This window comes from Parasteatoda tepidariorum, chromosome 4, assembly GCF_043381705.1.
Source record: "Parasteatoda tepidariorum isolate YZ-2023 chromosome 4, CAS_Ptep_4.0, whole genome shotgun sequence".
In the NCBI taxonomy this organism is placed as follows: domain Eukaryota; kingdom Metazoa; phylum Arthropoda; class Arachnida; order Araneae; family Theridiidae; genus Parasteatoda; species Parasteatoda tepidariorum.
In genome coordinates, this window is record NC_092207.1 from 97320870 (window position 1) to 97344680 (window position 23811).

The 23811-nt window shown below is 28.9% G+C and overlaps 1 protein-coding gene across 2 annotated transcripts in view; it reads left to right on the forward strand.

Moving 5' to 3' along the window:
* The window catches only part of LOC107452017 (very long chain fatty acid elongase 1), a 115946-nt gene that overhangs the window by 48797 nt on the left and 43338 nt on the right, over positions 1 to 23811 (forward strand). Inside the window, exons 3-4 of one of the 2 annotated variants that reach the window (XM_043042164.2) lie at positions 5090 to 5311; positions 5396 to 5469. The gene's annotated coding sequence lies outside the window, so the exon portion shown is untranslated. Of the gene's footprint in view, positions 1 to 5089; positions 5470 to 23811 lie in introns of both variants that reach the window. The other variant, XM_071180219.1, reaches the window with a different exon arrangement.

Here is a 23811-nt window from a genome sequence, read left to right on the forward strand (position 1 = left end):
AAGTTTTATGACTTAAAGTCGATTTTAGATTAATTGTTTCAACTTCAGAAATTTCTGATAAATACCTAAGATTCAATTAATTTGTAATTTTAACAGCTAACTGTTATGTCATAGTAATCTGAAAAAATCATTTTTCTATTCTATTTCATGTACCAAAAAGGGCATTTTGTTGCAAAATTATTTCATAAAAACCAAAGAAAACACTTCAAATTAGTTGAAAAATTATTTAAAAAACTCAATAAATCATTACATTAAACGAAAAAAATATGGTTAAACTTACCAGAATGTGGTAAGATTTACCATGGTTCAGGCTCAATGGAACATCAGAAAGCTCGGTAATTTTTACCAAAGCTGTATGATAATAATTTCACTAAAATTAACAATAAAATATGATTTTATAATGCTTGATAAAATTTGATAAATATGGTAAAATTCATCGAATATTTCATAATACCTTAGAACATGGCGTTAAAACCATTTATTCGGGTAAATTCACCCTTTTCATTTTTCGTATATATTACTAAATGTATGGCAACAAGAACTATAATTTTTAAACATGAATTTCCGGTAAACCGTTACCATATGAACCCCCCAAAGTTGAGCAAGTTGGTTACCCTGAACTTATATAATGATGTCATTATTTTAGGATGTAAACAAATAATCGTTCAAATGCAACTTTATCCTCCTATTTTTATTTTTAAATAACTGGAAATAAATAAAAAAAACTGTGTTAAATTCTCTGATGAATATCCAACATTGGCTCTTTTCATTCGAAGATATATTTTATACAATTAAGATTTATAGAGAAATTTTAAGATTATTTATTAAGATTTATAGAAACATTTTTTAATAACTTATTTTAATTCTTATCACTAGTCAGAAATATAAATTTATTCTAAAAGTTTCACTGAATTTCTGTTATAAATTAAATGTATTGAAATTAAATTTAAGCTTTATTTTTGTTAAAGCTTAAAGTTTATATTTGTGTTATACTAACACTTTATGAGATTTGCTCACATAAACTTTCCCAAAAAAAGCGCGCTGTAAGTACGTAAATATGAAATCATATTTTCATTCAAGCAATTAACTTCACTTTATAGAGCTGATATTTATATTATCATTTCCTGAAAAGTGTTATTACCCCTATTCTAAGTAATTAACTCCATTTTTCATCACCTCGTATTTTCATATTCCCACTAATAATTATCACCAAAGCATTAACATAAATTAATAAAAAAGAAGCCTCCTTAGATTGTCTTTAGCACGGAATGTTTGTTTGCTTTTTAAATAATTTAATCGATAATATTGTTAATTGCTTTAATATAACAGAAAAACAAAATACCAGATTGCACTATTTTTTGTATCTTTTTCGTCCAATTCAGCACAAACACGTGTAACTTTATTGAGGGTTATAATTCTTTCTTTTTATTGTTATTGTTCTTACTTTTCTTAAGCATCCAAACACTTGATGCTCAACCTAATTCTTTGTCCTTAACTTTTTATGTTTGGTGCACTTGCTCGCTTACATAATTTCGTTGTTTAGGGTCAGGTGAAAGCGAATCGTTTAAATCGAGGTCAGGTGAGACCATCGGCTATTTTGTCTGTTAATGGAAAGGTCATGATAGCCTAGGGGAGTTGGCAGGTTTCGTCGCTGGATTTATATAGATAGATGCACTTTCACTATGTTTGGCAAAAACGTGTATTTTAAACACGTGAGAATAAAAGACACACTTTCAATAAGGTAATTAACTTCGTTTCAGCTGACAGTGCTTTAATAAGTTCATTTTACGAACGAAAACTAAAATCACAGTTTAACTGGTCATTGAATTTTAACAGAAAAGTAGCTTATTAGAATTATATTTCCTAGTTTTTGTTTGTCATTAAACATTACACTACTGAGAGAAAGTTCTTAACTTACAATATGTGTTTTTAAAAAAAATTGAGGGTTTCTTGCTTAAATTAAAAAATGCTTTGCAAAAAAAAAAATTTAAACTTTTCTGACTTTAACTGCAGTAACCTTTTTCAAACGTAAGGTAAATTAATCATTTTGTGTAAGTTCCGAGGGAAAAAAGGCATTTTTAATTATTTTTTACATTTTAAAAAAAAATTAAAAGAGATTTTTAATTATCTTTTTTTTAACTTTGCAAAGTATCCTTAATTCATCGGAATATAAAATTTTCTTTTCAGTGAAATTTTGTATTCTAAAAATACATCACACGCTTATAAAAATTAAATTATCGTTTTTTGAAGAAAAACATTTTTAATTTTTTTATGCATATATTTGTACAAAATGTACTTCAAATTTTTCTGTCTTAAACTCCAGATCCTCTATTTAATTTTTTTTTTATTTCTTTTGATGAAAGCATTTGTGATTTACTTTCGACTTTTTTTAAAAAAACCTTGGGAAAATTTCTAAAAAAAAAATTTATTAAGATATTTAATTTTGCTCTGTCCTTAAGTAGGAAATTTTTATAAAGACGAAATTTTATTTTCAAAAAGTACATCATTAGCTTGCAAAATTTTTTCATCTCCAAAAATTCAGCAAATCATATATTCATATATTTAATATATTAAGTCCTTTTACACTTTATCAATAAAATACTGCTCGCTACAAATAGTCGTTCAAGGGACTCGTGTAGTTCAAGGCTTCAAAATTACAATACTATTAACATGAACTCTGAAAATATGGTCAGTATTACGTACTGACCACCTTCACACCCAGACAATATGAAACTAATCCATCAGAATCTGAATTAACTTCAAGCCACCATTAGAAAAAGAACCGGTCTAATCCATGCTAGCAGCTCAGTGCCTTAATCAGGGTGCTATCACTGCTCAAATTTTATCAAAGACAATACGAGTTTAGTTAAGAGTTTTTTTTTTAATTTATTCATTTTATTTTATTTAAATCCCACTCACGAGTTGTACTTTGCAAGAGACCAAAATAAAACTGTTACATTACTTTTATTTATCATTAATTGATCATTAACTAATTACAACTAATTATTTGATTAAAATAACTACTTAATCAAATAATAAATTTTAATTATTTATTAATTAATAAATAATAGCTATTTAATTTATATTCAGGAAATATAATAAATGCGTTCGTGAGAAAACTTTCTATTTCTCAATATCTTTACTCTGAGATCATTTTTTTTCTTTTTTTTTGAAATTTTGCTTTAGGTATAAAAATTTTGCGACTTTTTTTTAAAAGAACAATATTTTTACAGTAATTTACTTGATTTCCCGATATTTAATGTAACACATAAGTTGCTGCTTGGACATTGGAGGGTTAAATTAATAGTAGCCTATTTTTTTTTTTTTTTTTTTGAGTTATTGAAAGGAGAGTCGTTTTCAATACGGATGTCATCTGTACGGAAAAAAAGTAATATAGAGAGGAGTCTGTAAATGGATAAAATCTTCTACAGCTTAGTCTTCTCATATGTCATTTTTGCCTGAAATAATAATTGTAAAAAAATAAAATTCAAGTATTGTAAGTATTCTCCTGATAAAGACTACTTACTTTTGATTACTTTTTTTAAATAATAAGCATAATAATTACTTAGCGAAGTCCCGGACTTCGGAATTGAGGTGGCTAGCTATGTTACAGATGTAACTTTTCAGGCATTGTTTTCGCGTTCAGAACTCTAAATGATAGAGTGAGCTTTGAAATTCCAAATTCATAGAACGTACATTTATTACAACAATTATAAGTTTATACCACCCATAGTAACCTTATAAAACAAAAGTTGTCTTTTAAGTTCTTTTCAAAATAAGGACTGAAATTTAATTCAATGTACCAAACGATTTGTGGAAATGGACGATATCCCAATACAAATTTATTTGGATTCATTAGTTTATTTTTAAAAAAAAAGGAACATTTCTCATAAGAGAATTTTGAAAATCGCAATCAAAGTCCATTTTCTTAAACACACACTTTGAGCTGTGTCGAATTTTAAAATTTCACCGACTTCAAAACATTGCAAACAACTTGCTTCTAAAACCAATTCTTTGTATGTTCAAATCACCAAAATAAAAAATAAAAAACTCCGTTAAAAGTTGTCAGTTTTTGTTGAAAACTAATTGCAAAAAGAAATTAAAAACGGGGGCAAAAATTTAAAAAGCTAGAAGTTATTTTATATTCAAAAGTAAAATCTGTGCTGGAAGAATTTATTTTTAGAGGTTTTTTTACTATAAATAGTTTAGAGTTAAAATGTGTTACTTTGAAACAAGCTCAACAAAAAAAATTTCTATTGAGCCAAAACATTCCAATTCTAATTCGCCGTAACATATAAAAAAATTTAAAACTGGAGCGAAAAAATTTTAAATATAAAGCAGTCTTAATCTGCAGACGATAAAATTTTTAATTCGAAGAAATATCTTTAAAATATTTATTTTTTACATATTTATTTAAAATATTTATTATTATTACGGCAAGAAGATAAAAATTACAATTTTAGTTGAAAAAGGAGGCTAAGTAATCTGAAACAGTTTAAAACTGCAGCAGAAAATTTTTAAAAGGTTGAGGAGCCTTATTCGACAGACGATAAAACTTCAATTCGAATGAACCCTAATTTTTATAAATAATTTAGAGTAATATTTAATTACATTTAAGACCAAATCGGCAGAAAGGTAAAGACAATAAAATCTTGATTCAAAAATATACTAATTTTTTTAATATAAATAGTTTAGCGTTAAAATGTATAATTTTTAAAATACATTCAACAGATCGACTTTGCAACGCAGTCAAACTAAATTATTTGAAACAAATATTTAAAGGAAATTTAAAATTGAATCCCAAAAAAAATTGAGAATGCAAAATAGCTTTATTCTGCAAAAGATAAAATCTTAAATTAAATAAAACTGTTTAAGAAGCTCCTTTTCTTACAAGTTATTCTCGAATAGCTTAATGTTAATATCGATTATTTTTATAGCCAATTTAAGGAGGGGAAAAAAAAACTCTTCGACACAGTTGAAACTTTTCACTTTTAAACAAAAACTAAAAATTCAAAAACGCTACCGATCGTGCAATTTTTGTGAATGAGCCACTACACTCTCAACATATTTCTTTTAATACCCCTTTTAGCTGATTGGCGGATAGGCCACTCCTCCGTCGAGCAGAGGTGCAGGACGGGAAAAACGTCCTCTCAATTATTCACCCGCTGCAGTGGAAAGCAGGTCATTTCATCTCTTTCTTCAACCAGCATCCATCTACATGGGAACGATTCCAGCCGGCTGAAAGAAGAACAAGACCCTCATCGTGGTGGTCAGTAAAGGTGACCATTCGACATTCATACCTTTTGCGGGGGTGAGAGATTTAAAGAAAAAGAATCTTTTTTTCGAACGTCCATTCCACGCCCTAAGTAGACAAAAACTTCACTTTTCTTTTCAGCTTTGCTTTCTAAGAGCTGTGATAAGTGTTTAAACTCATCTACATTATTTTCCCATTCGGCTGCTTTTGTGGAGGTGAGTCTTTTTTTCTATTGTTTACAAATTTATCGGCCTTTCATTTATTTGCACGTTTCTGCTGCATAAAGCTGTCTTTTTAGTATTTTTTTTTTCTTAGTCAAATGTAGAACGTAAAAAGACTATTGAAGTTTTCCAGCATATGGTTTTCAGAATGTTTATTTAACGTATATCCACTTTAGAGTTTCTTTTTTAACTCCCATTTTTCATAAAATTTAAGTCATTGACGACTTATTGACGAGTATTTATTATATATTGTCAATTATTTTCATTGGCGAATTTTGGTAGCTTAAACCAGTTTTGGTAATTAACTATCGATTAAATTATTTATGAATAAGTTTTATAATGTTAAAAAAATCTTTTAATTATAGTAGGTAAATTTTTATTATATAATTTGTTTGAGATTAATAAAAATACATAATATAAAAATAGAATTTATATAAATGACACGATTTTATAAATTGACTTAGGAATCTTAATGTTTATAATTTAGTAATTACAGTGAGTGGTTTTTGTTTAAGTGAATTCAGTATTTGAAGAGCTAGGTGGATTAGTATCTTAGATAACATTTCAAAAACACGCAATATTTCAATTTTTTTGAACCTGTTATAAGAAGTTTGAACTTATGATTTTGCAGTCTTTAAACTAAGTTATCGATGTTTACATTTTTAATAAATGTTTCTAAATCTGATTTTATGATAAATGTCTCTAAATCTGATTATATGATAAATGTCTCTAAATCTGATTATATGATAAATGTCTCTAAATCTGATTTTATGATAAATGTCTCTAAATCTGATTTTATGATAAATGTTTCTAAATCTGATTTTATGATAAATGTTTCTAAACCTGCCTTTATGATAAATGTTTCTAAACCTGCCTTTATGATACATATTTCTAAATCTTCTTTATGATAAATGCTTCTAAATTTGCTTTTATGATGAATGCTTCTGAATCTCCTTTTTTTAAGAAAATGTTTCTAAATCTGCTTTTTTGATGTTTCTAAATCTTTTTTGATAAATATTTCCAACTCTGATAAAATTTTACTTAATATATTTCATTAAGCTCATCATTCATTTGAAAGGCTTGGGACAATATAATGATAAACGTTTTGAAATTGTTCAAGAGTTTTTTCTACAGATACTAAGATTCCCCTGTAGGCAATATTTTTATGTGTATTGTGAATTTCAGAAACTTGCTTTGAAACAATACTATGGAACAGTTTGTTGTAACAAATGTCCCCTTGGAAGTGTTGTGGCTTATTATAATGCATTCAAGCTTTTCATTTATAAATTGAAAATATTATTTTTCAAATTCGAAACCTAACTTTTTATTAAATAAAATTATTGTTATATCTGAAAAGTAATATTATATTTAGTCGTATACGAATTTTCCATAATGTCATTAATTCTGTTGTAAGATTTTTTTTTATTTAGTTAATTTTGTGATATATGTGTATGATAGCTGATGTAACTTAAAGCAGTTTTCCGAAACGTATCAATAATTGAGAGTCGCTTTGATTGTGACTACATTAAACGGCTATTTATATTTTCTACCTTAAACTGCTATTTTACAGCTATTTATAATTCCAATTTGCATTAAAATAAAAACAAAGTTGGGGAATTTATTTCAACTGAGAAAAACTATTTAAATATTTTATCTTTTGTTTACTAAGAGTATTGCAGTTAAAATTATTATACGTATAATATTCATGATATTACACAATATTTAAATCTCCCAAAAAAATCATTATGTTAAAATAAAAAATTAGATTGAGCCAAGAAAAACATGGAATATAGAAATGATGTTCTTATAAAATTCTTCAATGTCCTTTCCTCTTGTACCAAATATAATATAAAAGCGTAAGAATTTGTTTGATTTATCATTTAATATTAATTAATTTTTATGGTTTTATAAAAGGACTTAAAAAACTTTTTTCATTTAATATGCAACTCTGCATTTCTCTTTAATTAGAAAATGCTTATTGTGATGTTAGATTAAATCACAAAAATAACACGGGCTGCTGAAAAAATTTTTTGACTCATTATCAAAACTATTATAAATGTATAGAATTATATTTTTGCCATAAATTAAAATGGACTTGGTGATCGCATAAGCATAAAGCTGTGGCAGAGGAGAGACTACGAGACCTAGTTATCAGACTATAAAAATAAGATTCATTTATAGTTGTGCCCAAATTATTCCTCAAAGGATTTTAAAAAATCTTAAATCGATTCACCTTCAGAATAGTTTTCCAATTTTCAACTTTAATTGCTCAATAGATTATATATTGTATTAGTATATATTGTATTACTGAATAGGTATTTAGATGTAGTTTATTCTATAGAATATATATAATATGCATAATAATCTATATATAATTTATTGAATCTTATCTACAATGTAGATTAGATAAAAGGGAACGCGTGCATTTGCTGAATTCATTTCCCCATGCGTTTCTTTCCAAAGTTGCACTTGCCAGAAATATTTAAGCATGCGTGAAAAAATATACTTAGAGTAATTTAATACTGCCTTCTGTATTGTCGTCATTTGTAATTATAGAATATTATTTTATTTAGTCTAGATTATCGCAATGGTAATTTTTTTAAATAAATAGGGGCTTCAGAGCTATCTGATGAACTTTCTTCCTCTCGTTATTCACTCGTTTTCTTTTTTTTAATTCCAAGCATAGCTCTATAGCAGCATTAAATTTCGAGTTTAGAGCAGCATGACGGCAACAGACCTGAACGTTACAAAGCAGCGCATGCGTTCCAATTATTTAACTCAAATTTTAGTGAGAAATTATATTCTCTTAGCAGTTTTCTGATGTTTCTTATTTTTATTTATTACGTTTTCACTAAAGAATAAAAAGTTTACTCGATATTTATCTCGAATATAATGTCTTATGAATTTATCGTATTCATATGTCTAAACATAAGGCACCCATTGAATCAAATTAGTCTCCCTTTATAACAGCTTACATTTAATAAAGAAATTTACCATCAATTTCCATTTTTAACAATTTATTTTCAATAAAAGGTAAATTTATTGAGCTATTTCCTCAAATCATTATCTATAAACATTAGATCTCTCAACATTAGATTTCCCAAATCGAATTAGTCTTTCTCGTTTTAGTTGTCAATTTCATTATCTTTTCACTTACTTGCGTGAACTTCATTTTCTTTTTCATAACTATTAAAATAGAAGAATCCAATTAAAATATCAATAATACTGAAACTATTTTCCCTTTCATTCCGCCAAACATTTGAATTTTGACAAATATTGTTGACAATTCCGGAATTAACAGATTTCTACAATTATTCAGTTATCTTCCTTTTACTTCGATCTTAGTCAATCAGTCTAGACAAAAATAAGTTAATCTCAGTATTTTTATTTCATAACTATTTAAAACTTGAAATTATAGATTATTTCTTTTTTTTTGGGGGGGGGAATCCATTTTAGGGAAGAGGAGTATATTTAGGTATAAAGCTCTCACAAAGGTTAAACCCATTTATAAAAACAACCGAATTTTGAAAGATCAGCTTTTCGATGCAAAAGAATTTTTATAATAAATCAGAATTAAAGCATTTTTAACCCACTGGTGTTTTATATATGAAAAAAAATTCGTATTTAGATCGCCATACTTTCTAAGACAGCAAACCAGTGTCTCTGATGCCACTGTATAAAAGTAAACTTTTTGTAAATTTGTCCCATGCCTTATGCGTTTGAGCAGTGTTTCTCGATCCTTTTTGCATTGACGGCACTCTGAAAAAACTTTAAGACTGGGGAATAAATTTTTGCTTGTATAAATACTTAACCATACCTAATCTATGCGTGGAGATTTCGAAATCTGAAAATTGTTTTTATGGAAAGCTACAGACTTTTTTAAATGTTATTTTTAATCCATTTTTTTGTCAAAATGTACAATTTNGCGTGAAAATATCTTTTGCGATGTAACTTTTTCAAAAGTACATAAAAATGGTTGCCATCAGGGGTGTACATGTAGATTTGATAAATGCACCTTGTGCGCCACCTAGGAGCCAAATCTAGAACCCGACACTCGAAATTTTTGCTCTGTTACAATCGTACCCTGTTACAATTGACCCCACTCTCCCCTATTATATATAGCAGGATGGACCACGCAAATGTTGCACATAGCTTCTAGCGGAAGTTAGGGCGCATCATTAGGATTAAAAATGTATATGAACCCATGCTCTGAATTGTCATCCTACGAGGCTCAGGACCTGTTCAGAAGCACAAGGAGAATCAGTTCAGGATAGGGAAGCGCTCCTAGCGGCGTATTACATTTCCGAACACGGATACCTTTGCAATTTTAATCTTGACGAGGTGTCTTAACTCTCCTAGAAGTCGTAATGCCCCCTACTAGTTGTAACATTTATACGACCTCCTGATATATATAACGCTTTTTAACTTGGGCATAGCGACAAAAAAAAATGGACAAAAAGTGTCATAAAGAAAATAGCTTGGTGGGAGAAACCAATTGCAGATTTGAAATGGAGTGATACAAAAGTATCAACGAGTAATATCCGTTCAAAATTCTTTGACAACAGAAAACAAAAAACAAATTGTTCTCCAGTAGAATTACTGAAAAAGGGTCTAGAAGATAGTGATAACACTAAAAATCTTATTGTTCTAGATTTATTGTGAAGGACATCGCCTTCAACATTCGTTTTTATTATACATGAAAAAAAATTGCATAATTGCATTTCGGCGAATTAGGCTATATGTTTCAATTGGATTTTTTATGTTTAATTTTCCAAGGTATCTTATTTTGTTCTTACTCTAAAATTCCGTGTAAGATATATTACATTCCAAGATTTATAATGTTTATGATTGTCTATTTTGTGTCAACTGTGATTATTACGGTGTCAATACCAATCTGTTTTGTGTTAGAGTTGAGTACTTAAACTCAGTGGCGCAAACACAGAAAAGATCCGTGGGCGGTGGGACTGTATTCTCCAACAAAAAAAAAAGATGAAAAAAATATTTATTCATATTGGGAACATTTCCAACAGCAAGAACAAAGCAAGAGTTCATGAGTGTTCTTCGCCCTATTATTGTGCTTGCACGTTTTTTAACTATGTGATTATTTAGGCTAGAAAAGTACTAAGTTCGTTGAACAGCGAAGACCGTTTTTAACAAAGACGAGTACTTAAAAAAGCATTATACTTTAATGAATAAGCATAAAACTATTTCTTTTATATCTGTGCGTATGCTTTATAAATAATAAAACTACTTTACTTACTAAAAATAGTGAAAATAAAAATCTGAATTTTTTCTTCCAAAATTTATATTTTTGATACTCTTAAACTATTCTATCTATTTTTTGACTAATTAAAAAGCATTTTTCCTTTCATACTTTTATAGATCAATATTTCTAGACCTATTTAGAAATAAAAAATAGAAAAATTTAAAAACAAATTTTTTCGCGCACTTTTATTTAAAAAAATAATTTCTTGAACTAAAAGCCCATTAGGTTTAGTAGATTGGTTTTCCACATTGAAAGTACTTTTGAAAAGCTCAGAATTAGAGCTAAACAAAAACCTAAATTCGATTTTAAAATTAATAAAAGTTTTTATTTTCAAGAGAACTTTAAAAGTTAATTGTTGAACTTTTCAATTAAGTTACTAATTTGCAATTTTGCAATCAAATGCAATTTTTTTAAAGGAAATATAAGAAAAAATTTAATCCCCTTTCAATGAACAAACTATGCAACGAAAATAAGGATTTAATAACTTATTTGGTGATTCAAATAAGTTTAGTTGTTTGCCTCATAACGAAAACTTTCCCAACAGTTATGGAAGTTTTTTTTTTAAATTTTCTTTATTAACTTTGGATGAAAATTAAATAATATTTAAATTTGTTTGAGTCAATATAAATTAAAAAGCATCCGTCAGAAGCTATTGTGACCTTCAAGAAATGATAGAAGAATCTTTAGAACTTAAAACGCATCATACAATATTTTATCAGAAACTAATAAGGAAACAATTTGACGTTATCTATGATGAGTCGAAATCTTTTAATAATTTGGTACCAAACATCACAAAATTATTCGCATTTGTTTTGCTTAATATTCTATTTCAACAGTACAATTTAAAAAACTTGGCTCATTTCCACAGTTTGATTTCGTTATTCAGCAAATAAAAAAATTCAAGTCATTTTTTTGCGATGTTAATCAGTATTAACTGCGCTATTTATGTTTTACGTATCAATTTATCTTTTCAAGACATGTTATATAATCCACTAATATGAGAGTTTAGTATATACGTAAGTCAATTCGAAATGTAAGAATGTTCTAACAATCACATCAGTTTCAGTATCTAGTGTTTGATTTTTTTTTTAATTGCACAATTCATTCTTTCATCTATAGGAAAGTTGCCTAAATATTATCACTTTTTGCATTTAAATTTTTATCAGTCATGAATCAATGACAATTACTGGTGAAGAATTTTAATAATGAAGTAAAGTCATTCAGCTACTTGCATTATATTTTTTGTGATAATTTTGTTGTAATTACTGATTGTTTTCACAAAGTCTACCACTGGTACGATTCCTGGTTTTCTAATTTGCACCTGGAAATAAGGGAAATAAATCTCATCATTAGGATATTAAATTTCATTTATTTACAGTTGATTCACGTATGTATCATGGTTTCTGCTGTCACTTATAACAGATTGAAACGCCAAAATGGTTAAATATTTTTAAATAGAGTTCTTAATCGTTTGTCTTATGAATAAAACTCACGTGATGAGAAATTTGGCATTGGGCGAAAGTTAGTACAGATATATTAAATGAATAATATCAAACTGAAGAGGAAAGATATACAGGATGATATAAAACTTCTTTCGCTTTATTTCCTACCTTTTATTTTATGCTTCATTTCATAAGCTCAAAAATAGAGGACTTTTCTCAACTGTCCAGACGAGAATGAAAAAAACAAATCATTCGAAATTAAAAACGTAAAGTTACCAACAAAATAAAAAATAAATTAAGAAAAAAATTTAAAAGAACTCGAAAAACCGCAGTGGCCCAGAGAGGCATATCAGTGCAATATGCATTTAATCTCCCCATTTTGTTTTTATTTTTATTTTCAATTTTATTTCTGACTTAAATTTAAGTTTGATTTGAGATCCTACAAGGAAAGATCAAATATTAAAGGAACAGACCTCAAGATTTCATTAAACAAGACTCAAATGCAATAATTAATCCGAGATCAATCTCTTCCCGCAAAGTGATAACAATTTTAAAGAGCTGCAATACTTAATTCTTATCTATCTAAATATAAAAGTGAGCTACCTTTCTAAAAGAACAATCGAACTTCACCTTGAAAAAAAGAATTCTCTATATAGCAGGTTAAAGTATCTCTGTTTCACGTTTTCAGCAAAAGAAAGTAATGAAGAGAAGTTCCTTCAAGGTGATGAATACGTCAGGAAATCTACTTCTGTCTCTTGTTAAATGAAACTTAAGAGGATTTTATACCGCGAGAAAAATAAAACCTTCATGGCAAGCTTTCTTTTACTTTCATTGGTAATTTAAAATATAGAAAAATAAGAGTTTAGATAAACCCCCCATTTAGTGAGTAAACATCGAAGTAATATATGTTAAAAAACTTTTTTCAAAATATCAAAATGCAAAAATACTGTGACAGAATTAAGATTAAGGCAGATTTAAGATAACGCTGTGTGGAAGTGGCCATGCAATAATTTGTCAGCAATAATTTGGCATCTTGAGCACATTTTTTGAGCATTTGAAAATTTTCTCTGAACGTTAAATTTTAACTTACCAGTGGAGAAAAATAGAATTTGAATCAATAAGTTTCTCCTGTAGTATTGCATCTGCTTGTGTTTCTTGATTATACAGAAACTGCTAAATTTGGTAATTATGTAAATCATTGAAACCATTTAAATACTACCAATTTGTTCCTTTTAAAAAAAATATTAAAAAGGTACTAATATGATTTATATTTTATTCCGTAATAAAATTACTGCGCCTGAACTTAAAACTACTGCATATAGAAAAAATTTCAATGTATTAATTTTTAATAAAAGTATTTAAAATTTCAGCTTTAAATATGTGAAAAATTCATGTTTTGCAAAATTATGGCTTAATATATTTGATCTAAAGTGGTTTTCCCAATTTGCGACATGTAATGCTAATATATGTAAACGTGATTTTTTTTCCAGATATTTTGTGATTCTTTAAAGATTTAGTATTAAATTCTCTGCATCTTTTTTAATCTTTGAGAAAGCGCAACAGTTGGCATCCTCAAATCTGATGCATCGTAATGAGTCAATTTAAAGAAATAATGAACTGTAAAAATATTTCTGATTTTATTTATAATTAAAAAAAATAATTCCAGTTTAGATTCTTAAATCACGCAGAGGGATTTTTTTACCGTCAATATAGGCGTATTCACATAAAATATTTGAGAATGTGAGTAAATGTTTATTATCGTTCTTGCTAGTCAGGCCTTCATTTGATGAAGAGTTTTTGCTCTATTTGCTTATAGGATGATTAAAAAAGACTATAGCCAGCCTATGACTTCTCAATTTGCAGTTCGAGATAACAAAATAAAATTTTATAATCGCGCGTTATAAGGTACACTACCAGGAATAGTGTTGAAAACAATTATCTGGTTCTTCTGGTTACAGTTATGATGGCATAAATTTTAAATAGCAGCATTTACTTTTTTTATCTAAACTTTATTCTCAGAATAAAGAAAACGCATGAAACATAGCGCCAGACAAAGAAGAAAAAGAGTATTTCATAAATTTAAACGTACTGTGATTCTTCTCAACTAAGCGCATTCTGACGGTAATGAGATGAAAAGTGGAAAACATTGATCTCACTCTACATTTGTCTACTGCAGTCAATATTAGTGCTGAAAATATTTTCAACTCCATTTTTTGGATCGCATTTCGTTGAAAAAGTAGGTGTTGCCATTTGGAATTTTAAAAGTTATGTTGCTGTAATCGTTGCTGTGAGCACTTTATTTACGCTATTCTTGAGCACATGTCATTTAAAAACCTGTATTTAAAATTTTATTCCATTCCTTCGAATAGTATGATTGCTGGGGGCATATGTGATAGCAAATTTATTTTATAACTACTTCGTATTGTAAAGGCATACATTAAACGATGCTTATCGATCAGCATGTGTATTTAAATATGGTAAAGAGCGGAGAATTTCGATCTTAGCAGCCAACAAAACAACGGCTTGTCTACACTACATGGCATGTTAAATATCTCGTAGCTGAAATCCATCCAGGTGGAATCGTTGCTTGTGGTGTGCAAAGCGGGATACTGGCTCTGGCCAAAATAACTTGGTATTCCTTCCATGGCCGTAAGAAGACAGTCTTGAAAAACATGGCTAGGTACTTGGCGATAGTTGGGAGATGTGATGCCTGCGATTATTATACATTACTGTAAATTTGTTATAATGTTGTACAAAAGTATATTTACACTAAAATATTAGTTAGAGCCGTGATGGCTAGAGCGTTCGCCTTCCAATGAGGGGAACCGGGTTCGAATCCCAGCAATGGTTGGTCGATATGAATTCAGTCAGCACTGACCACAGTGCTGACATGAAATATCCTCAAAGGTAGGCAGATCATGGGTTAGAGTCCCCTTGCCATCGGGCTTGCCGTGGGAGGTTTTCCTCTCCATGTAACCCAAATGCGGGTTAGTTCCATCAAAAAAGCCCTCCACGAAGGCAAAATTTCTTCCAATACTTGATCCAGGAGTCCCCTTGTCTTCCGGATTGGGTTTCAACGACTGTTCAACGACTGTTGTAAAATAAAATATTAGTTGGCATTTTGTACCTTTAAAAAAAAACTGTCAAAAAGCATATCTGAAATAGCAAAAAATAAATTGTATGAAAATTCATTGAACATAATCTTTTGTGGCTGATGTAAACACATATCCGTATTGATCACTGTTCTTCTCTTAAGAAAGCATATTTCATCTTAAACAAGCAAATAATTCACGTGAAAAGAAACTCTGCGATGATCGAGCAATCCCTAAGACAATCACAAATGCGCAACCAAGCTTGATGTACCGTTAGTAAACAGGCTATTAGATTAGTCTCGCAAGAGGAGCAATCGGGACCGAAGAATTTATATGAGACAAATTCTTCCTTTCCTGAACAAGTAACGCTTCACTCTACTCCCCCCTCTTAACACTCAACCCTTGAGGAAAGGTTATCGCGTCTATAAAAAGAAAAAAGGATGTATCTGCTACATGGGGTACTAATAAGATTGGCCAAGATTGTTTCAGGATTTCTTCCATCTTTTTTTTTTTCCTGATTTTTATTTGTTTGTCTCGGAGACGATTCGTAAACAAAATAGAGCATGCGCGTGAAGATATTCTTATGAAAGTTGGGAATTGACGTGGTTTGTTTATGCAGATTCGTGAATTATGAGTTAGAAAACAATGGAGAGGGTCCGTGGGAAATTATTCGTTTCGTGTTTGGCGGTCGTTTAATGTTGTGAAGCATGTTTATTATACACGTGTGGGTATTAGATAGATCTTTGTGAATTGTGAACGCTAACAAGAGCTTTAATGTGGCCGGCAAAATTTACTGCATTGTCAACAATGCCTACTATATAAAACTGAGAATACTTGGTTAAAAACAGAGTTTGAGCAGATAATGTGCCTTTAAAAAGGGAATGTTCTCTGGGTTGGCTTATTTAGCAAAAAGTAAATGTATGAACTTGTATCGAGCACTAGTCAAAATAAAGGATCCCTAGAAAAATAAGTAGTATTAATAATCAGTTAAGACGTTCCTAAATAATAAAGGGTACTAATGGACGATTCCAAACAAAGATATCAGTATCTTTATAACGATGTAGTTAAGAACAAAATAAAATGTTCTCAAGGATCCGACATTTTGATGAAGTACGAAATGATTCCTTTGAGTATGGGTTCAACTAGAAATTAATTTATTACGGATATTTTTATTGATTTGATTTTAAGTATGACGTTTTTTAATAGCTGGTACAAGCAGCTGCTCCGAAATAATATAAGTGCATTTTTTCGTAATTTGAAATGCAATATCAAAAAAGAACAGTTATTTTCTTACATCATATTAAGTAAACGAAAAATAAATAGATGCACTGTACTACAGGAAAATGTACACTGTAAAAAATTTTGGTGTTTAGTTGCCCCAAATTTTGCTGTTGAGGTAAACTAAAATAATTTACATTGCATAGAATCATATTTTTTTAATTTTTCATGCGATAGTTATATAAATTTATTTTTTATTTATTTATTATTTTACTTGCATATATTTTTTCTTTGTATTGTAAATGGTGGCAACTATACACCAAAATTTTTAAGATTTTACTAATGAAAAGGATTTTTTTATTGCTTGTTGATAAAAAGAAATCTAAGGTGGAAGGTAACAGAAAAATTTAGTATTTGTTTCCGGCCATATTATAAGCTGGTGTACATAAGTCCATTTTATTTTCCTTTACTTTTTCAAGTCTGTTTCGAATATATTTGTCAATTGAAAAAGTCAGACACACGTTTTTTAATTCTTCAAATGCATGAAATCATATGTTTCAACATTGTAGCAATCATTCATGTTATTTTGGAAAAGTTCCAAAAATTTAACTATTACGCTAAAAGATGGTTGTCAGTTGTGGTCAATAGTTTCGGTCGACTAACCTAGTTCACATCCTGCAACTTTTTTTAGTGTAATGAGTTTATTTTGGAAAATATGCTATGGCTTAATAGTAAATATTTGAAACTTGAAATTTCCCTAAAAATATAATAAATTTTCCAAACTCTTGTCACTTTCGCGACGCCAATAAATCTTAATCAAAATTTTAATAGAATGTCTCAGTTTTTATTTAATAAAGTTGTTCACAAAAGAACAGTACAAAAGGTTTACAAAAGAACAGTAAAAGAAAATTTTTTTAATGAGAAATATTTTCTCATAATTTAAGATTGACGATAGAAGGCAGATCTATGACTATCTATAACAGAGTAATTAAACACAAAAAATTATTCTTCAAATTAAATATTATGTAATTTAGTGTACCGGACAGTTCGTTTTACCAATCATTTTAATTTTGATAAATCCTATCAGATTAATATCTGGCTCAAATCATGCATTTTTTCAACTTTTCCGTCTAAATTTTGCCTCGCCCTGATGAAAAACTATAAATTTTTGGACTTAGGTTTAGTATTTTTTAAATGATTATAACATGAAAATGGGGCTTATCATTCACTAATAGAAAATAATCTACAATGTCAAAATTAAATGTTTATTGATTTTTACATTTCCTTTATGATTTTTTAATTAAATATAATCAATGACTTTATAAAGGTTTACATTGATGAGTCAAACAACTCCTATTCCATCCCCATAAGTAGGGATACTTACAACTGTTTTTTGTTTTAATTCCTTTTTCGCGGCTCCCTCGTGTTTTTGTTAAAACGTATAATTTCTAACTGCTTTAAAAAACAGGTTATTAAAAATTAAAATGACATACTGCAAACAAATTAATTAAACAAATTTTGTTAAATTTTTTAAACCAAAATAGCTTAAATATTAATATTTTGAGCAAAAATATTAAACATTGTATCCTTGCTACAGTGTTTAATATTTTGGCTCTGAAAATGTTTTTTTCGCTAATTTAAGCACTTTTTCCCACAGTAAATATCTTATTCGTCATAATAAAGAGTTGGATGAATGTCACGTTTCATAAATATGAAACCACGCCAAATATGCCAGAGGAAAGAAACATAAATTCTATTTGGCTTTTGTATTTTGGTATGAATAAGCCTTATGAAAATTTCTTGCCAGGAACGAATTTATTTTGTTTTAAAATGTCTTTCATCTACAAACATATGCATAAAAAATACTTCAGAAAACTTTTCTCATTTAATTGCTCACCGTTTTATTAAACAAAAATATTTATTATATTGTCTAATTAAATTAATTCTATTTTGTTTTTTAAAATGTGTTGAACAACAGCCCAAATTCTGAGTTTACGACTTGCAATTTTAAACTCCGTAGTCTTGTAATTTTTGAACCTAACCCAGAAGACAAGGGAATTCCTGGATTAAGCATTGGAGCAAACTAGGACTTTTTGATAGAACTTACCCACATTTGCGTTACATGGAATGAAAGACCACGAAAACCCCTCGGTTAGCCTGACTGCAAGGGAATTCTAAACCATGATCTGTCTACCACTAAGGATATTTTACGTCAGCACTGTGGTCAGCGTAAGATGGGAGCAGAATTCGTATTAACCAGCCAGAGCTGGCATTCGAACCTGGGTTACTTCATTTGGAGGCAAACTCTCTATCCCCTGAGAAATCGAGGCAAAAGCAAAAATTAGAGAAAAGGGCCCAGAAATGAAAACAATTTATAAATTCAAAGTTTATGCACGAAATGTTTTTCACCTAGGAGCAGAGCTACAAAAATTACAATCTGTATTAAGGTCGTTTAGTTAAATTTCGAGTGAGTAAAAATCTGTTTTCTATAACGTGTAAAGAACTTTAAAGAAGATAAGGTTATGAAGTATTTAATAATTTTTGTTTGTATAAAATTTTTTAAAAAAAATTTTCTGCTAATCTTTGTATTTAAAACTAATTTGTCTAAACGTGTATACTCGTCAAAATTTATTCATTTGTTCACAATATTTATATTTGAAATTCCATATATATAATTCTATATATTAATATAGTTTTCTGACAACGCAATTGCCGGTAATTTTCCTAACATTTAATTCCAAGGTTCAGTCACGAAAAATTTTCCAATTTTCTTCCTTTTCTTTTTTTTTTTTAAATCCGAAATTTCCTTGATTTTTCTATTGAAACATTTATATTTTACGTGTAGAACTTTAAAGAATTTATCTTTTTATGAATTGGTTGAATTGAGATAAAAAGATGAGTTAAATGTTAAACTTTGATAAAAAATTTAGCAAAATTATAAGAATTTACTTCGAATATCAAATTTCCCTGTTATTGCATTTCAGATATATATATGAAATCGTGCAAATCTGGATAGCGAAATAAAGTCACTATAAAGCATAGTTTTTTTTAAGAACTTTCCTATCAAAGTTTGAAAATTAGTGGCATGACTTAGTAATGTTTCCTTTCTTTTCTGATGGAAACTGACTTAATTATTTTCTTCAGAGCATGCCCGAAAATTCTAAATAGCGTTTCAGGCATATGAAAGGTTTAAAAAGTCAAACTTTTATGAAAATAAATCATGTTAAACGTTTCTAAATTCATAAAATTAATGGACTTATAATTTATTTTGATAATTCTTTTCAAGTGTGATTGTAAAAATATATTTTCCTGATAAAAAAAAATCTTTTGAATATTTTCATATATTTTTAATTTTTAAAACTTTACTTTTATTAAAATGTTTCATGAAATTTAATTTGAAAAAAAAAATAATTTTTAACTTTTTAGAAAATGCATCATAAAGAAAAAAAATTTTGCAGATGGACATTTAAAATCAAATTTTTTTTGTAGTATAAAGGAAAATTTAACCAACTACGAAGCAATTTTGTTTAAGTGGGTAAATTCTCAGTTTGGAAAAGCATAATTTTACACTACTATTTTGCCAAGTTTATGTTTTAGACATGGGAAACTAATTTTCCTAAACGTAAGTAAAAATCTCTCACTTGTCCATCACAGTTAACGGCTGCTGAACGATTAAAAAGGTCATCGTACACCTCATCTTCTTGGCCATGATTCTAAACGGAGCGAAAAATAGTTTATTTCTCCGGAGATTTGGTAGAATAATCTTTCATATAGTATACTGACCTTTATATCACTTTTTTTTTTCTTTAACCCAAAAGGGCATTAATTTTTTTCCTTCTTTGCGTTATTGAAAACAAAAGTGTGAAACTTGTAACCATGACAACTAATGAGGTTTAATATACTTTGCGAACAGCTTTTTAATTAACTGGATAAACTATCTGCTCATTTTGTTAAATAGATTTTCCTAAACTATTCTTCAAAGACTTCCTCTTGCGCGATAATCACTGCGACCGATGATTTAAAATTAGAACTTTTTAATTAATTTAAATTAATACCTTAATTATACCGCTTGTATTTAAAGAAACATTCACTATTTTATAAAAGAAAAAACGAATGTCTTTTTAGTTTCTAAAGCAACTTAGCATGGTTTTCGAAGTTCTTCCGCCAAGAAAAATAAAGCCACAACTAAAGCTTAAACTTGAAGAGTAAAAGTATAATTTTCAACTATATATGGGGGAATTATGTGGTCTTTAGAACGGAGCAATGACTAAAATATCTTAAGTTATTAGAATTTTTAAGAAATCGCCAAATTGGTGATCGTTTTTAACCTAGATAAAAATTATTAAACTCAATGCTTTATTCTCAATTTTGGTAAATTCCTATAAGCCCAGATAATACAGCACTGTACTAATTCTTTAATATTATTAAAGTAGACCTCAAGTGACTTTTCTTTTCCTCAAAACTGTGACTTTACCTCATATTGGCACTTTGCACCATTTTCAAAATAAACATAAAGGATTCTGGTTAGAGATAGGCTAAACTTGATCTGTCATAAATAACTGTTGCAAACCTACAACAGTTATGAAAATGGCATGTTCACGAAAAAACATTTCATGCAACTACAGGGCCTTCGAGAAACAGCCATAATTATTTGCTTCAACTATAGTGTTTGCCAGACTGGAAGTAACTTACCAAAAAATGTAAGCAATTTGTGCTTAAAGTGAAGCAAGACAACTATTTCTTTTGATTCTTGCCTAAGTTGTCATTTCCCATATATTATACATGTGTTGAAAAAATTTTTTAACTTAGTAGAGGCATCATAACAAAAAAAGGAAAGGGGGGGAAACATTATTTCCCACTCCATTACTTCCAAAAATATTTTAAAATATCTATCCAGAATATACTGTTATACTTCATAATAAAACCTCTTTCTATTTTTCTCAAAGCCATTTATCAGAAAACACTTGACTCTTTTGATATATGATAGACGAAGATATTTGAGACCATGATTGTATTAGTGGAGTAACTTTTGGAATAAGTACGAGATCAATAGCTTGAAAGTTGCCTCATACACAATTTATGTATGAATTTTTTTTTTGTCCATTCAACTTATCTCTTATTTCACTTTGTTGTTGATAAATTAGCTACGATTTAAAGCTTAAAAGCAGCAAAATAATTTCGATTTTTCATTTAAATTTTGTAGGTTGGCCCACTATTGTACACATAGCCTAATTCCAAAGATATTTTTCTCGAATAAAATCTACAAATGGCGCATTCTTTCAACAAATCTTATTTTTGAACAAATATACAGATATTTGAGATTATTTATATTTTATTTTCTGGCATTGGTATCCTGCGAAGTAAATTTTTTGCTAAGCTTATACTGCTCAGTTTATACTTCTCCGAATAATTTTTGGTCTATGAATTTGCTTATTTGCAAAAATTGCTGATTTAGTACTTTTTTGGAGATATTATAAAATAAGCATTTTATTGGTTTCATTAACTTCTTACTATGTGTGATAAAATGCAAAAACATTGTCCTTCCCTTAGGAAAGGAAAATAATTGGGGCTGATATAATTTGATTGAATTTCGATGTCATAATGTTTGGCCTAAAAGCATGGATTTAAAAAAGTACAGAAGTAGGAATAGATTTATCAAGTAATAGAAGCCACCAGATACTGTGGTACCCGAGATCAATGTTTTAGACTATATTCAATAACGACGCAAGTTCGTGATGCTTGGAATGAAAACGAATAGCTGCAAATAATTTAATTGTGGAACTAGGTTTCCTGCTACTTTATTTTATCATGACCTAGTAGTGTGTTGATCATCCATCAAACGGCCTAAAATTTTTAATGTTCTATGATATTAAATTTTTACTTTAGAGATTTGAAACTTTTTTACGTAGTAAAACCATCAGTCGTGCATCGGCTTTGTAAACTTACAATATTACATATCAAGCATGACTGGTTCAAATATTTGAGTAATCAAGCCTGTGAAATCCTAGTTTCAGATCCCTCTGCACTTTATCATCTTAAAGTTGCTATGAATTCTAATTTAAGTTCTGGAATTAGGAGCTTCTTAATTCCAGAGCATTTTCATTGTCTGGGCACAAAACAGAGGCCTTGTGTGTCTCATATCGAACTCTTAAGTTTTCGACCATCTTCTGAGTACTTGGGGGATGCTTTTCAAAGACAGACTAAATTCTTTTTTACTATGTACACAAACTCATTATCTCTATTTACGAAAAAGTACTATATTCACACATTGAACTATAGTTTAATTCTTGTATAACCTTGAAGTGTTTCTAAATCTATTATCAGTTATATTTCATATTCATAGCCAACCCATCTTTATTCGAATTTTTTATAATTTTTTTTAAATAGCCGAGAGGAATAAAAATCACAATGGCGAGAAAAATGAATAAAAAGATAATAGGCGCAAAAAGATTCGGGTAAAGTTAATTTAATTTTTTTAACGCTGACTCATGAACTTAAGACATTCTATGTTCAAGTCTAGAAACTTAATATCTATTCTTGCACTGAACATAACAAAATTGATTAGTCTATCATGCTGGATAGATAAATCTAAGGGTTCCGGAATCAAGATCTGCCACAGATATCAGACATATTCATCAAAACTCGAACCTACTGCTGATGGCAGAAAAAAAATTCCTTATCACGAAAACCTAAAACAAAAACATTGAAGTTAACTTGAGATATTTTTGATAATCGCCAGAATAATTACTTAAATTCCTCTAAAATCTAAACTATTTTAATAAAAATAATCTAACTTAAGTACGTGGGGACGAACATCTTTAATTTCATTTAACTCAATGAATCGTTTAATGATTTAATCAAATTTCAGATATAAAACTGAGTTTAATGATGCAAGTAGATAACAAACGAAAAAATGAAGTTTCTGTTACAGTTCAAATGAGTTTGTGCCCAACGCTTTGTTCTCACTTACTCACCACAGACTAATTCGTTCAACGAAGGCAATTCATCGAAATACCACCGAAGTTAATCCGTTCACCATGAGCACGTAATGTGAGAAAGCGTCACAATTCTTATTAGATGAGCTTCTTAATTTCTCCCATGGATGGATTACTTTCGGGATTTGACCTCGATGTGTCACAGGAAAATTATCTATGCAGCCCAATAACTGTTTTTAGTGCAAAACTACATCTTGTTGAACATTTACGCGCTAGCTTCATTTTGTGCTGTTTATCAATTAGTTAAATTGCCGTTTTGAGAGATGGCAGTGGTTAATTTAGTATTATGTCTTGTTTGCTGATGTGTGCTAAGCGTAATTTAC